At 37.2% G+C, this 15,359-nt stretch overlaps 2 long non-coding RNA genes across 10 annotated transcripts; one reads left to right on the top strand and one right to left on the bottom strand.

The window, feature by feature from the left end:
* Nucleotides 1–2: 2 nt before the first annotated feature.
* On the top strand, nucleotides 3–3,192 carry LOC131536789 (uncharacterized). 9 transcript variants are annotated; one of them, XR_009270073.1, is made up of 9 exons: nucleotides 3–114; nucleotides 217–270; nucleotides 551–587; nucleotides 695–741; nucleotides 827–1,012; nucleotides 1,140–1,247; nucleotides 1,434–1,515; nucleotides 1,700–1,834; nucleotides 2,030–3,192. It is a non-coding gene; the product is annotated as an uncharacterized LOC131536789 (long non-coding RNA). The 9 variants fall into 9 exon arrangements; XR_009270074.1 differs by having other exon boundaries at nucleotides 700–741; nucleotides 2,030–3,191; XR_009270070.1 differs by lacking the exon at nucleotides 695–741 and having other exon boundaries at nucleotides 2,030–3,112.
* An 8,295-nt stretch (nucleotides 3,193–11,487) lies between these two features.
* LOC131536794 (uncharacterized) lies at nucleotides 11,488–14,198 on the bottom strand. Its single transcript, XR_009270086.1, has 3 exons — nucleotides 13,823–14,198; nucleotides 13,522–13,733; nucleotides 11,488–12,386 (listed from the first exon to the last, which is right to left on the bottom strand). It is a non-coding gene; the product is annotated as an uncharacterized LOC131536794 (long non-coding RNA).
* Nucleotides 14,199–15,359: the final 1,161 nt, after the last annotated feature.

Here is a 15,359-nt window from a genome sequence, read left to right as displayed (position 1 = left end):
ACTTTGGATTGGCCTGAGGCAGGGGACTCGGAAGGTTAAGGCCTTCTTCCACTGCGGTCTGAAGATGAGCGATGCCAGAAGCCTGCAATACAGCAACAGAAGTACAAACAAATGGTATTTCCCTTGTGACTTGTGTGCTGTGACTGCAATACTGTGAGGAGCACTGTTTTGTGAAGTAAACACATGCATGTTTTGTCATTGATTTTTCAATGATAGTGGAGATGTGGCACTGTGCATCAATTTCGAGAGCACCAAACTTCAGCTGGACAGGTTTGAATATTCCACTCAGCAGTTCTGCCCTCTGTATGTAGGCATGTGTATTCAGACCCTTTGTGCTGATGGTTTTCACTAGCTGGAGGAGGTTGTTGGAGTCCTCACCACAAACAAAATTTGCAAAGGTGACACTATCACAGAAAGCACAGCATAAGCATTGACAAAAAGCATCAAATGCACATGTGTTCAGCACAGAGATTCTTGACTTCCTGAGTTTAACAGGCTGTTGATTATTTCCATTTTCAACAGTTCCACTTTCAGTCTTTTCCTCTCACAGATGGATCTGCATGGAGCCATTCAGGACAAGGAGAGAGGTATGAATTCCTCTTTCTCTTTTTGGGTGGAAGAGCTAGGCCTCTCCAGTTTTCAACAGGGTCTTCCTCTGTTGGATTGATGTTTGTGACAATGTCAGACTTCCCAGAACAGGAATCATCCATTTCTGGTTTTACATCTACACTGCAATTTATGGTTGGTAGTGGATTGGCTTCTTTGACGATCACTGTTGCAACAGCTCCATCTTCTTCACCTTTTTCTTCACTTTTTTGTTTTGCAGAACAAATGCGCATGTTGCCTTCAATGAAGGACAGATGTCGAGCAATGAATCGATCCACCCGAATCGGCAAGTTTTCATGCTTGAAAAGGCCATGTTTAATGTTTTTGAACTCTGCTTCAACATTGGCTGAACTTGCGATGATGTTGGTGCTTCGGAAGTGAGGGATCATTACCCCTGTCCAAAGTGGTAAGTAGCTTGCAAGCCAGATTATGTTGGGAATAATCTCAGGGAGGAAGTGCATATTATCATGATCCCCATTAGCCACAGCAAGTGACCTGCTTTCCTCACATATTTCTGTCACCCACTGCCGTAGGTCTGTCTGCGCTTGGTCACCCACCCACTGCGTTTGATCTGCTTTTTCCAGGTCCTCACCCTCTACATCTGGAATGATGACACACTCTTCTGCAATTCGGCCTTTCAGGTATTTCTTGCACCTTTCTGATATGAGGGAACTCCAGAGCTGTCATTGCCCTCTGTTTCACTGAGAGCCACAATAGTAATGCTGCGTAGTAGCTCTCTAGCGTCGTCCATGGATTGTGACTTGAGAAGCTGTGCCATTGACCTTACAAAGAAATCTTTAATGCGATGTGTTTTTTTCTTCAAGCAGTCCCACTGGCAGATCATCTTGATGCAGTGTGCAACATCAACCCGGACAAAACAAGGTGGCACTTTAGCAGACTGATTACCAAGTAAGACGCCACAACACACATTGATGTAGGTCTTCAGATCAGGATGAGGAGTAAAAGCCTTGACCAAAGCTCCGAGCAAAGCAAGTGAAAAGTCACTTACAACCTCTTTTGGAGTTGGTGCACCTGCACGTATCCATTCTGTCAGCCAATGTGTTATTGCATTAACATCATGTCTCTCTGACAGCATTTGCACGACTGGGACACTTGAGCTCTTATTACCTGCCAGAACTCCCTGATATAAGAAGACATGGCCAGACATGCCGTTTGGTCTCTGTAGTTTCCTCACTACTGAGCCAGTTGCATCAAAACTCACAGTGGGGTTAGTAGATGTCTTTGATAATGACTTGTACATATACATTTGTGTTTGACTCCAATAGTGACAGAAAAACTTGTCCAATCCAATGTCTTTAATGCTACCACTGTGAGGTGCGCTGTGTTTTAACATCTGCAGTGACAAAATAGGATCCTTGTCACCTAGTTCTAAGGCATTTCTCTCTTGCTTTGCTTTGCGCAGGGTGGCCAAATTAGGCAGATGGCTTGGCTCAGGATCTCCAAAATCCATCAGCTTTGTTGCCTCTGATGCCCTCCATACATGGGATTCCATTCTACCCTCACACAGTTCTTTGGATATCTGCACACGCAAGTTACCAGACATCGGACGCTTGGAACAGCCAGTGTGCAGGGAGTCATCTGTGTTTTTAATGAAACACTTTAGCACCATTGGGCTGTTCATTTCAGGCTCTCGGTCACATTTTATGTGAATGTGGCCATGACACTCCTTACACTTGCCTCTGATTTCTATGTATTTCTCTGTGGCTGATGGATAAACCTTGGCTCTTTTAAAGGCAAATGTGCAGGGGCTTTTCACTTCTTGCCAAATGTGATGATTTATCACATGCGTCCAGATGCCAGGCTTCAAAATTGTGTATTCCGTTTTGTGTTTTAGAGAACTTGTTTTTGTATTGAACTGTTTCAGGCATAAATTCAATCCATTTCTGAAATGGAACTTCAAGATCAAAAGTCCAGCTATCTTTTGGTTTGGGGGAAAGGGACCCTGGCTCTAAATCAGTGTCATCACTACTGCCACTTGTTTCATGATCACTTTCATCACGAATAAACTCTAAAGCATTCCAGATGTTGTGTCTGTTTAATTTAACAAAAGTGTATAGAGCCTTTGCGGTGATCTTGTTCTCTAGCTGCTTACTAAGCTCTGTCCAGATGTTCTGATTAGGAGTAGCTATGTTGCCATTTTTGACTATGGCCTCTTTTGATGAACACAGGACTGTGAAAATGGAATCCCTGTCGACTGCTGGTTTCTTGGGCATCTGGCATAAGCAAAACATAATTAGTCATTTAAATAATCCTGACTCCAAAAATGTCATGTATAGTGTAAACCTGTATGACTGTATTGGACCGAATATAAGGATAATATGGATGTTATATCTTATATTACTAACAATACGGTAATGTTGATCCCTAAATGCACAACATATTCTAAAAACTAACATGGGTCATATGTGCAACTGTATTTAGCATTTAATTGCTAATGATACGAGAGATATAAGTATTAGCAATGAGTTTTCTGTTCAATAAACATTGACAATCTTAGCTCACTTGAATGCTGTACCGTTGTTCTTGAAGTTACCATTACAAAAATTAACCATTGTTTTAGTATAGTAAAAGTGTAGTAACCAAGATTTTCTTGTTTTTATTATTTGGCATATTCATTACCATTTGTATAAAAGTTTTACTACAAATACCATGGTTAAACTATGGTTAGTGTAGCAAAATCATGGTTAATTTATGGTTACCATGGTTTTATTTGTAGTAACACCATGGTTAATTTTTGTAAGGGTTACTAATAATATTGTGAACTGATATTGTTAAAATATTGTACTTACATTGGCCAGAAATTCGAGTTTGTAACTGTATCAACTTTTCCTCTACTAACTAAATTTCCACAAGAGCATCTTGAACAGAAGTGTCACCTCGTGGTGGGAGTGAAGTGTATCAAATGATACCCCTTGTAAATAAGTTCAATCAGGTGAGAACAAAAACGCTGAAGTTACATAAAGCTACAACTTGATGGCGCTCGTGCACAAAACCATTTTAAGTGAGAGAAAGTGACAGAAAAAGAGTCCGACAGCAGATGAATATTGAGATGCTTTTAATAAACACCACAACGACTACAAAAAAACAGTGATGAAGAGTTGTTGTTCTATTAAAACATCACTAGAATCCAACAATTTGGTAAGAAATTGAATAAACGAGGAACCCAAAATAAAATGCTAAATAAAAGCAAAATAAAAAGCAGCACAAACGAAACTTCTACATGCACAAACCAGCACAAACGAAGCACTAACGATTGAGACTATTTTTGGTGATTTTGGAGCATGTGGGGGGCTGGTGACGTCATCGCCTATAATTCAATGTCTAATAATTAAAAAACCAAAGCAGCACAAACGAAACTTTTACCGGCACAAACGAAGCACAAACAAACGAGACTATTCGGGGTGAATTTGGAGCATGCGGGGGCTGAGTGACCTGAGAATGACCTTTAAATAAATATTTTATATCTAACAAACCAAAGCAGCACAAACGAAAAATTTTACAGCACAAACGACTGCAACTATTTTTGCGACGTTTTGTGATGGGTGGGGGGCCAACTTCACGGAGGTTGTAAGCATTACTTGCTTATTTTGTCTCTGTAAACTTCCATTCAGTGTTGCTTCATTCCAAATGCTACAAGCTGGACACGAACATCAGTGAAGAATGAAGGGTTGGTTATGTATCCTGCTGCTGTTGGAAACCTTTGTGTTTATTGTACAGCAGCAGGTAGATGGAGGACTCGCTGATAATGAGATCAGTCAACAGCTCAGCAATGAGGACAGAAGACAGAATCCACCTCAGACAGACTCTCTGAGAGATGAAGCTTCGACTGACAGCCAACAATACTGCCATGTGTGCTTCCCTGACATCCACGCAGCACTGAGAGAGCTGACCGCCACCGTTACAGAGCAGAAAGCCAACATCAGAGCCTTAGAGACGCGACTGAGGGACGCAGAGAAAACTGCAGAACAACAGACGGTCATCCTGGAAGAAATGAAAAAGAAAAATGATGGTACCTCATTAAAACATTCACTCTTTTATCAGTTGTCTTCAGAGTAAAACACAACTGTAATACACTGCACAGTGTAAATGATAGTGTAATATTGAGTGTGAACTCTTATCTCTCTGATAAAATAAGCCTTAGAGACGCGACTGAGGGACGCAGAGAAAACTGCAGAACAACAGACGGAAGAGCTGAACAAGAAAAATGATGGTACCTCATTAAAACCTTCACTCTTTTATCAGTGATCCTCAGAGTAAAACACAACTGTAATACACTGCACAGTGTAAATGATAGTGTAATATTGAGTGTGAACTCTTATCTCTCTGCTATAATAAGCCTTAGAGACGCGACTGAGGGACGCAGAGAAAACTGCAGAACAACAGACGGTCATCCTGGAAGACCTGAACAAGAAAACTGATGGTATCTTACCAGAACATTCATTCTTTTATCAGTTTCTCTCAGAGGAAAACACCAGTGCAATACACTGCATAGTGTAAATGTTAGTGTAAAATTGAGTAGTCACTGTGTAAATCGTGTTATCTATCTATTATTATAATAAGTAGGGATGTCCCGAGCCGATCTCAAGTATTGGGATCAAGGCAAATCAAGCATTATTTTAACTGATCAGTATCAGCTCTCCTAAACCTGATCCTTATTTTATGTTAGCTATCATGCCGGTGACGTGCAGTAGGTGGCAGTATTCACCTTCCAGTAGATTTGCCAACCGCCATTAAAAGGAAAAGAAGGCACTCAAATCTGTGTGTTTAGATGCTATTAAAACCAAAATAAGAAGAAATGTGCGTCACGTGTGAGAACCAGTGAGGTCTGTTCTGGCGCGTCACAGAATTTGAGCTTGTAATCTTGTAAATTATATTTTATTATACTGTATATACAGTACATGCATATTACTTTTACTTTCTGCTCAACTCTGTATACATTGGATTGATTTTAATAAATTTAATGTACTTAATGTGCACCAGACACTAAGATGTATCAGATACAAGTATATGATTTGGACTTGGTCTCGACAGATAATAGCTTTTTAAGTGTAGCTTGTTACTAATCTTTGTTCTGTATATCTTCATCCTACATTAATAAGAGAATCAAGAGACATAAGTGTTCCATTTTCTTTTTCTCATCTTCTCAAATATTTCCCTACAAACCAGTAGTTCAGTAATATTTTAGATCAACAATGCTTGCTTTGAAGTCATGATAGCATATGTATATGTAACAAGTAATTCATGATATGACATGTAGTCTTCATATAATTTACAATCTTTGTCTCTAAAATCCAAATTATTTTGTATTAAAAATAAACAAGTTTATGTTTCTGTCACAAACTCTTTATTCTTATCAAAAGCTCATTGTACATTGATCTCAAGTCATGAAACTTGGCTAGTCTCCCAAGACCCAAAACATCTGTTTACCTTTTCAGACCAGTATGAGTGGTGAACAGGTGAGTTTCTGTCTTACTATCTCCATAATTAACCATTTAGATGTTTTCACAAAGCGACTCTACTACAGTGTCAGTGAAATTCACAACAAGTGCTGTAAAGTTGTTAACATGATTGATTAGTTCAAAAATCAGTGACATGGCTAAACATTTAACTAGGCAGTCTTTCCCTATAAAAACTGATCCATTCTCTTTACCTCTTATTCTCTGTTGGATCGCAGGATATATAATATAAAGCCTACGTATGTTGATATAGTTGTTCAACATTCACAATATATTGTAATACTAAAATGCAAATATATTGTGGATAGCGATAATATTGTGTACCAAAAATGAAAGCGTTTTGAATTTTATTTTTGCGTTAGGTCAAGTAAGATTTATTGTCATTCTGCTATACATGTTGAGACATAGCCTCCAGTGGAGAGAAATGTTGTAGGCTACCTCTGCAGTAAAAGTTTAAACAAGTATAAAACTACACATAGACAACCTACTGAAAGGAGTAGGCTAAACTAATTATACAAATAGGCTACTATAATCAAACTAGTTTAAGTTCAGGTGAGCTTTATTGTGATTCAGCTATATAAATGTACCAAAATATAATCTAAACATTAATATGCCTTATGAAAATGAACCATGGTTTTACTAAATAAATACCATGGTATTTGTAGTAAAACTGCCTATATAGGAATGGTAACCAGCAAAAAAAACATGGTTACTACCAGTGGTAGCTGGTGAAAAATATTTGAAGTGGGGCTATGGCACACTGGCACAGCAATCAATTCTTCACAATAAATCAAAGCAATATGATTTATTGCAATGCAGACAAAGTTAAAGAACATCTGGTTAACTGTTTATTCATTAAATCATCTCTGATCAGTTATTTTACCAGTCTCAGTTAAATTTTGGATACTTCCTTGACTGATGCAAATCTGAGGATAACCATGTACAAGAAAATCAATGTGGTGAAAAAAACCTGCATGTTTTTTTTTTACTTATTTGTACAGGAATTGTGCTCTTCTCTTCTTCTGATTGACAAACTTCTCAATGACTTTCTTATTGAAGTCAGGAATGTCTCTGACAAGTTTCTTCTCAATAGAAAGCATTGCCAGAGCATTAAGGCGATCCTGGGTCATTGCATTTCTTAGGAAAGTTTTGATCCTCTTCAAAGTAGAAAAGCACCTGACTCTGCTGTTGTGGTGATGATGATCTTGAGAAGACTGACAGTCTCTGTGAAAGTACTTTGAAGATTGTTCTCAATGAAAACTGGTACAGAGGCACTGCACCACACCAACCCTAAACTCAGGGTTCTCATAGATGAGGGACAGTTCTGCTTTGAGCTTGGCCTTGTTCAGCATGGGGTATGCCTCCACTGCTGTTTCAAGTGCTGATTCAGGAAACTTCACACTGTGTTGTGGAAACAACTCTCCATGCAGCAATGTTGCACTGACGAGGTGCTGGGTGAAGGAGAACCGCTCCTTGGAATGAATCAGGATGGTATCACATACCTGTAAAACATTATCAAAGTGATTCTGAGTGAACATAACATGTACATTATATTATTACTAATGTTTAAACTCCAGTATTCCTCATTGTACTTTACAGTGATTACTTCTCCTGATCTTGAACTTGCTATTGGTTTCCTAATCAAAACAAGGTCTACAGTAGCATTTCAATAAATAAACCACCTATTTTCTGCTACATGTAAGGATATTATGTACTTAATTATTTTCCCATTTGTGTGGATGACAGAAACATCATCATGCTACTTGTGACTGATCAGCACTTTTTTGGTACTGTACATGACTTGGCCCATCTGTGATCTATACGTTTTAAATACCGAGGCCAGCTACATAGTTTTCTTAGACTAGTCTTAAAGGTTAGTGATGTAATTATTTTCTTCTACAGTTCCTATCTTTTTTAGTCAGTTAAATTAAAAAGTAGACTGTTAAGTTTACTGTTTGGCTGACTGCTAGTTGGTCAAACTAGTGTTTAATATCTCAATACAGTAGCTAGGTTTATGCTACTGGACTGGTCTGATATAAATTCCTTTTATTTGTCACTAAAAGATGTTATATCCACTTACCCACAGAGGCAAGATAATGGCATGTGTTGTGAATTTCTATATTCTGAATGGCAAATACTATATTCACAAAATAAAACATTTACAAAGAGTCACAGCAAGAATGTTTATTATGAATAAAAAATTAATTTACATTTTTATGTACAATTATTTACAATATAACACCCATACTAAACAACCTCAAACATTATGGATTTTGTTTTTGGGAAAACATAATACTTTTCACTCTCTTTCCTTGTTGGTATTTAACCATCTGTTTCTTTATAATTATAATAATTAAAATCTATATGTCATCTTTTGTCTGTGTTTTTGTGTGTGTGTGTGTTACCTCTGTAGCTAGCCACCGTTGTTCTCCTGGTCCCAGTGTCCTCGGTTGCTTGTTGGGCTGGTGCTGCTGGGCAGATGATGCACTGTCCCCACACAGAAAGGGAATTGAGTCCCTGGTCCAAAAAAAGTTAATAAATAATCTTTTTTTTTTAAATTGATGTGCTCTATGGCAATCATTCACTTTAATGGCAAGGCACAATTAAGATTTCAAAGACAACGAATCTTTCTAACAACAACAGCTTTATCAGCCACTAGTAAATAAGGGTATTTACCTGATTGCTTGCATGTTGTTTGTGAATCCCTGGACAGCTGCTTTAATGTAGACAGGGTCGATGTTCCTCTTCTGCAGCTGGTTGAATAGCATGTCTACATTTGGCATGATCTTGTGAAACAATGCCTGAAAAAAACAGAAAGCCTTGTCTTCAAGCATCCTCACAAAACCCCCTGACTCTCTGACAGTTGAGGAATCAAAGTTCCCTGAGTCTCTGATGATCTGAAAACATTTTAAAAGGTCATCCTGGTGTTCGTACAGTGTTTACAGCGCGACTTTGGAAGTTCCACCGTGTTGTCGAGGCTCTGGGAAGTCTGTGCGCAACCGCTTGATCAAGCACGGCGATTCGCTTAGGTGACCTGGAGAAGAAGGCAGAAAACCCACCAAGGTCAGAAAAAAAAAGTGCAGATTCTGGGGATGTGTTTTGTCGCCTGCTGCATGATGAGGTTTAGCTGATGCGCGTAGCAGTGAACGTAGTGAGCATTTTTGCAGACGTCCATTAACTTATCTTACGCTGCACTCCGCCGGTGCTTCCTCTCATCACAGTAGTCCCGTCATAAGTTTGGGCAATTACTTTGTTTTTTTGTCCATTTGGTAGTATGGTACTCAGACTGTCCAGAAGTTCTGTAACAATGGAGTCGGCGTTTGCGTTCTGGATGGTAAAGAACTCAAAAAAGCGCTCTTGAATGTTACCATTGGAATCGATGTAACGTAGCACAAGCACCAGCTGACAGCGGGTGGAAACGTCAGTCGTCTCGTCAGCTTGAGTGGCTGATAGCATGGAGCCCAACAGCTGGTTTAGTGCCATCTTTGATGTGCCCTTAAAAACGGTTGCCGTCTTAAGGTGCTCCTCTAGCACATTGTCTAATGAGGCAACAAAATCCACTAAACCCCTAAAAATGCCAGGGTTGTCTGACGAGTCAGTCTCATCGTGCCCACCCAAGGCCAACTCAAAAGCTCCACAAACTTAACAGAATCAATTATCTTGGATAAAATATACCTGTTTTTATCCACCTCCTCGTTGTGTTTTCTTATCGCAATCCTGTGACTGTCGTCTAACTGAGTAGCGATGTTTATCCTTCCCAAAATGGCTAGTTTGACAGAATTATCCATGTGTGCCCTGGTGTTCTCATGTTTTATTTTGTTCCAGCGCGACGATTTACAAACTGACCTGGATAATCCTTTCAGTCAAGCTGTATTACCTGCCAAACGCGAGCTTTCGCCACCACGCAACGGGCTGTTCTTCCGTGAGTAAGCTAACACTTTCTTTCGGACTGTCGGTCGTACGCTAGTTTTGGCGGAGGTGGTCTTACAAAGAGCTGCCTTTCCATGTACTTCCCAGATAGCACACGTATGTCGCGGGGACGTCTGTGCGATGTGTGCGTTTGCATCTGGGAGACGTATTTTTAAGGGCGTTTGCTCATCTGGAATACGTCGCATAGACGTCCTTTCCCGACGTTCCAAGGACATCTGGTGGACGTATTACAGACGTTAATTATTAGAATGTTACGTCTATGAGACATCTGATTTACATAGCATAGACGTCGTTCATAATTAGACGTTTTAGACGTTTATTCATATTTACTGTTATTGATAACAGCTGCCACTACACTGATTATACTTGCGTCTACACATATTTGATAAGTATGATAACTAAACCCGAGTATTTCCACTCAGAATGAAAGAACACAACAGCTGTTGAATGATTTGTATCATTTTATTAACAGTGAATGAAAATAAGCAGTCATTTGTTTTATTATTATTATTATTATTTTAATCCTGAAACAAAGAAACAAACAACAAAAAAGCAAGTTGATTAAGACGGCGTTCTCGCTGGAGCCAAGCGGAGATAATCCTTATGTTTTTCCGCCTCTGCTTCAGTTGGCGAGGGAAGCACGGGATTCTTCATAGCTGCTCCTGTATGTTAACAAGGTAAAACTAGAATAAGTTTAACAAAGACAACTTTTTTCACTTACTGGTTACTTAAATCCGCAAAATAGGTTTTATTTAACTGGGTTATTATAAATTTGGACAATGATATACATAAGCAAAGCATAAAAAATGTTTGCAACATCCTTCCTTTATTAAAGCCATAATGTCTCTGTGTCAGTATCAATTAAATGATCTCGAATTAGTCATATTTTTCGTGCTTGTATAAAGTGTACGCCGACCCATACAAATCCATGCATTAACTGCGCAAAATAATGTAAAATAAGACATTTATTTAGTCTCATACGTCTATTTAATTGTTCATATGATCCCGAGGGCCGAGTTACTGCCTGAGAATGATCAGCCTATGTTAATAAAATCTAATTAATATAGAAAATTGATGTGCAGTTAATGCTTGTCAACTGTTTTACTGTCAGTCAGCGTTTTAGGTTGTAATATAACATGTGCTTTCAAACTGATTGGTCGCTGTTCATTGCCAATAGTGCTGAAATTCTGCTTCAGTCATAAAAACTTTAAACTTCGCTATGCTATTGTCTCTCATGTAATCGGTTTCAGGTTCTTTTAGTGTGACTCCCAAATTAGTGGGGAGACAGCCTGAGTTGAATATTAATAATTTTAAAGTCTACTTCGAAAACTGGGTTGGTCAGATTCAAGGAATCGACTCTTTTGGAGTCGACTCCTCATCACTACTGCGCACGTGCTTCCACAGATCATCACATCGCACGTGGAAGACCTCGCCGCGGGAAAACTGAGGTAAGTAGCCTGATTCATTGTCATTAATATACGTGGTGGTCAGCCAAATATATATTTGATTTTATATAAAGTAAATCGAACAGATGAAGTATTACCTTAATTTTGACAGATAGGTGTTTCTGTGGTTTAATCAAGTCGCGGTAACAGCAGATTTTGTAGTTCATCAACAGTTCTCGGTCACTTAGCCTAATTGTGTTAATGTTAAAACAAAAGTTTCCATTTCTAAAATGCTCTTGTGTGTATGAAACAACATTTTACACTGTTTAAACGGGATGTATCTGCTGGTAGGCACATGCATCTTAATATAAAGATATTATGTAGGCCCAAGTCTGTATGAAAAGCTCACGAGGAGTAATCATGCTTTATGAAGCTGTATCAACAGTTCCATCTTTAAAAGTACTGCATGCACTGGTAACACTTTACAATATGGTATCATTTGTTAACATTAGTTAATGCATTAACTAGCATTAGTGAACATGAACAACACATTTGTTACACTATCACTATTTATTCATCTTAGTTATTGTTTGTTAATAAAAATACAGGCGTTCATTGTTTGTTCATGTTAATTCACAGTGCATTATCTAATGTTAACGAACAACTTATGATTTTAATGCATTAATAAATGCTGAAATTAGCATTAACTAAGATTAATAAATGCTGTAAAAGTGTTGTTAATTCTTAGATCATGTTAACTAATGTTAACTAATGAACCTTAATGTTAAGTGTTACCCGTACACTGTACATTGGAAAACGTTTTGGACGTATCTATTAGGAGTGCTCCTATGTTTGTTTTCCTGATCCCTCGCTTTTCTCCCCTTCCACACCAGTTCAGCTGTTTGGCTACAGGACCAAAAACCTTGGAGCATATTCTCCATATGGTTTTCTTCCGTGTGTGTCCTCCGCTGATGGATAACCTGTTCACCTTAAAAATAAAAGGTAATTTCAAAACATTACAGACAAGCACAAACATTATGGCCCTGTTTCACAGACAGGGACAGAGCTGGGTAGTTAGCAATGAAATCCATTACATTACGTATTTTAAATAATGTAATTAGACTACTTTTAGAATGATTTTAGATTACTTTTGACCTAACTCGTCTATCACATTGATTTAAACAGGATAATCAAAGTACCATATGGACATAAAAATACAAAGAGTAAGTAAATATATTTTAGCTGTTGTTATTAACAGCATGAAGTGCATTAAACATTATATTATATCAAGATTTCCCAAACTGGTGTTTGTGAAGGAACTGCAGGGGGCTAATGAGTTTAATGAAAAGCTAATAATGATATAAATCACAAAAAAAAAAAAAAAAAAAAAAAAAAATATATATATATATATATATATATATTAAATGTTACAATTTAAAAAAAAAAAAATAAAGCATTTTAAAATCAGTTGAAAAAAAAATCTATATTTTATTTGTTTACCTGCATTTCATGTGACCATAACCAATGTCAGAGAACCAATGAACATGCAAAAGTGATACTTAATTATTAAAATATTTATTTTAAAATCTCAGGAGTACTTCAAGTAAATATATTAGGTGAAAGAGGATCAAATGACAAAAAAGTTTTTGAATTTGTGCATTTTACTGTTTGAAAGACAAAAGCCTTCCAAAGACATAGAAATACATGGTTAAACAGCCTACAGGGTAATGATTCAAATAAAAATTTATGTGTTCATCATCAGTAGATGCAATGTTCTTAAACCTGAAATTATATCTAATTACAAGTACTTAATTTTTGGAATCTGATTACGTAATCCAGATTACATGTAATCAGTTACTACCCAGCTCTGGACAGGGATTGGTTTAAATCAAGACTATAGGTCTTAGTTTTGCTTTTATAAAAATGCTGTGTGCATCTTGAGACAAAACAATGGCACTGACATGTTGTAAGGTATGTCATTGCAAGTTATTTTCAGTTAAGACAGCTCACACTTGCATTTTAGTCTGGGACTAGCCTTAAGCCTTGTCTGTGAAACCGGGTATATAATAGACATTATTTACTTCACTACAACTGTTAAACCTACAAATGTCAATGATTTTTACCATCTTTTGCATAATTGCTTTTTCTGATAATTGTCTTTCCAGTTTGTCTAGTTCCTCCATGGTTTTGAGAGGAAAGACATCATCCTCACTGTCCACCAGCAGCACTGGAGCATTGGAACGGCTGTTAGCTGCAAGGGACTGGACCACTGAAGTTAGATGATTGATCTTCATGTCCAGTTCGTTGAGTGCCTCCAGAATCGCCCTCTCAACAGCTGCAACACAGCAGGTTTATCTGGGAGAGAGTTTTTATTAAACTATAAAATGTATAATTTTACAAATTTAGTATTTCAATTTAACGTACGTGTACATTGATTAGTGATGCAGCTCCATCGTCTCACACCTGAAGCACCTGCAAGCACAAAAAGTTTTAAATGTGATAAAACTAACACGTCATATGAATGATGTTGCTAAAGATGTGGCTACATGCTTAAAGCCTTGGGCTGATGATACACCGGGCAACTTTTTGGGCAACGTTGCTGTCAACAGGCAACCAAGTGAGACACAGGGCCCACGACCGATCTAAAGTATCCAAATAGAAATTTGTTACCCATTCTCAACGGGAAAGTGTCCAAGCAACATTTCTCAAAAAAGTTGCCCATGTGTATCATCAGCCTAACAATTTTATTTTAATTTTTAAAAACTTGTAACTATATCCATTTGATTGCACGTAGTTTCCATGATTAAGCTGGATTAAACTGTAAATCACAGGATCCAGAAAAGTAAAAAACAGAAAACTAAATTTAGGGAAAGTAAAACTGAATTTAAAAAATGAAACAAAACAAAAACAAAGCAGGCTGGAGCCGGTAGCGTCGTGGTCAGTGCTTCCATATTGTGGTCAGAGGCATCAAACCACGGGTCCTCTCAGTTTTCTGAGCAAAATGGAAATGAAAATTAAATTTGTAAAAATGTTGTAGCTACAAAATTATTAGTGCCACAAAGTCATTGAATTTTGCAAATTTAGTCTTTTTGAACCCAAAATATGAAATTTATGTGATTTGTGCAGAACAAATTTTGGTAACACTTTAGAATACTGCTCCGTGATTATTGGGTCACTAATTTCTTTAGAAGGATTTGTTAATACTTTAGTCATTATTAGTGGGTTATCATGATCTGTGCTAAATTATATACAAACATTATTTACATTAATACCATATAGTATAGTAGTTTGTATAGTCCTATAAAAAAATAGTAGTTATTGATTAGCTATTAGTGAACTACCTCATTTTCTTGAGCACTATGCTTACTTTATAATAAGTATAAATAACACTAACAAAGCACTTCTAAATAATTTTCAAACCATTGGTTAATTGGTAATAGTTCATAAACTGTAATTAATACATTAATACTGCATATAAATAGCGAGTTCTTCATTCATTGTCATTGTAATTAACAATGTGTTATTGTTTAATTAGCTCATATGTAATGCGTTAGATAATGCTTTGTTAACAACTTATTAACCATAAACATTTCTCACTTTAGATTGTTACAGAAAATTGGAAAATGTCATTAATTAAGTGCTTATTTATAAACATTTTAAGGAACTCCTAATACCAATGCAATTATTGTCCAAAATAATTTAAAATATGAAATAATGAAATCTTCCAATCTTCCATGACCATTAATCTAAAGTAAAAATGGTAACACTTTACCATTACAATATACATACTGCAATAAATGTATTGATCATTGTTTTTTCATGTTAGTTAAGTGATTAATCCACAGCTAGATGTGCATAAGTAATAATTCACTCTGCAGTAGTAACTGCCCATTAAAAAAATCAGTTCAGAAATTGTGTCCTCTGATGGACTGTACAGAAAAATGTTATGTTACCTAATGTT

This window comes from Onychostoma macrolepis, chromosome 03, assembly GCF_012432095.1.
Source record: "Onychostoma macrolepis isolate SWU-2019 chromosome 03, ASM1243209v1, whole genome shotgun sequence".
Classification (NCBI taxonomy): Eukaryota; Metazoa; Chordata; class Actinopteri; order Cypriniformes; family Cyprinidae; genus Onychostoma; species Onychostoma macrolepis.
This window is presented reverse-complemented; position numbering and strand designations above follow the sequence as displayed.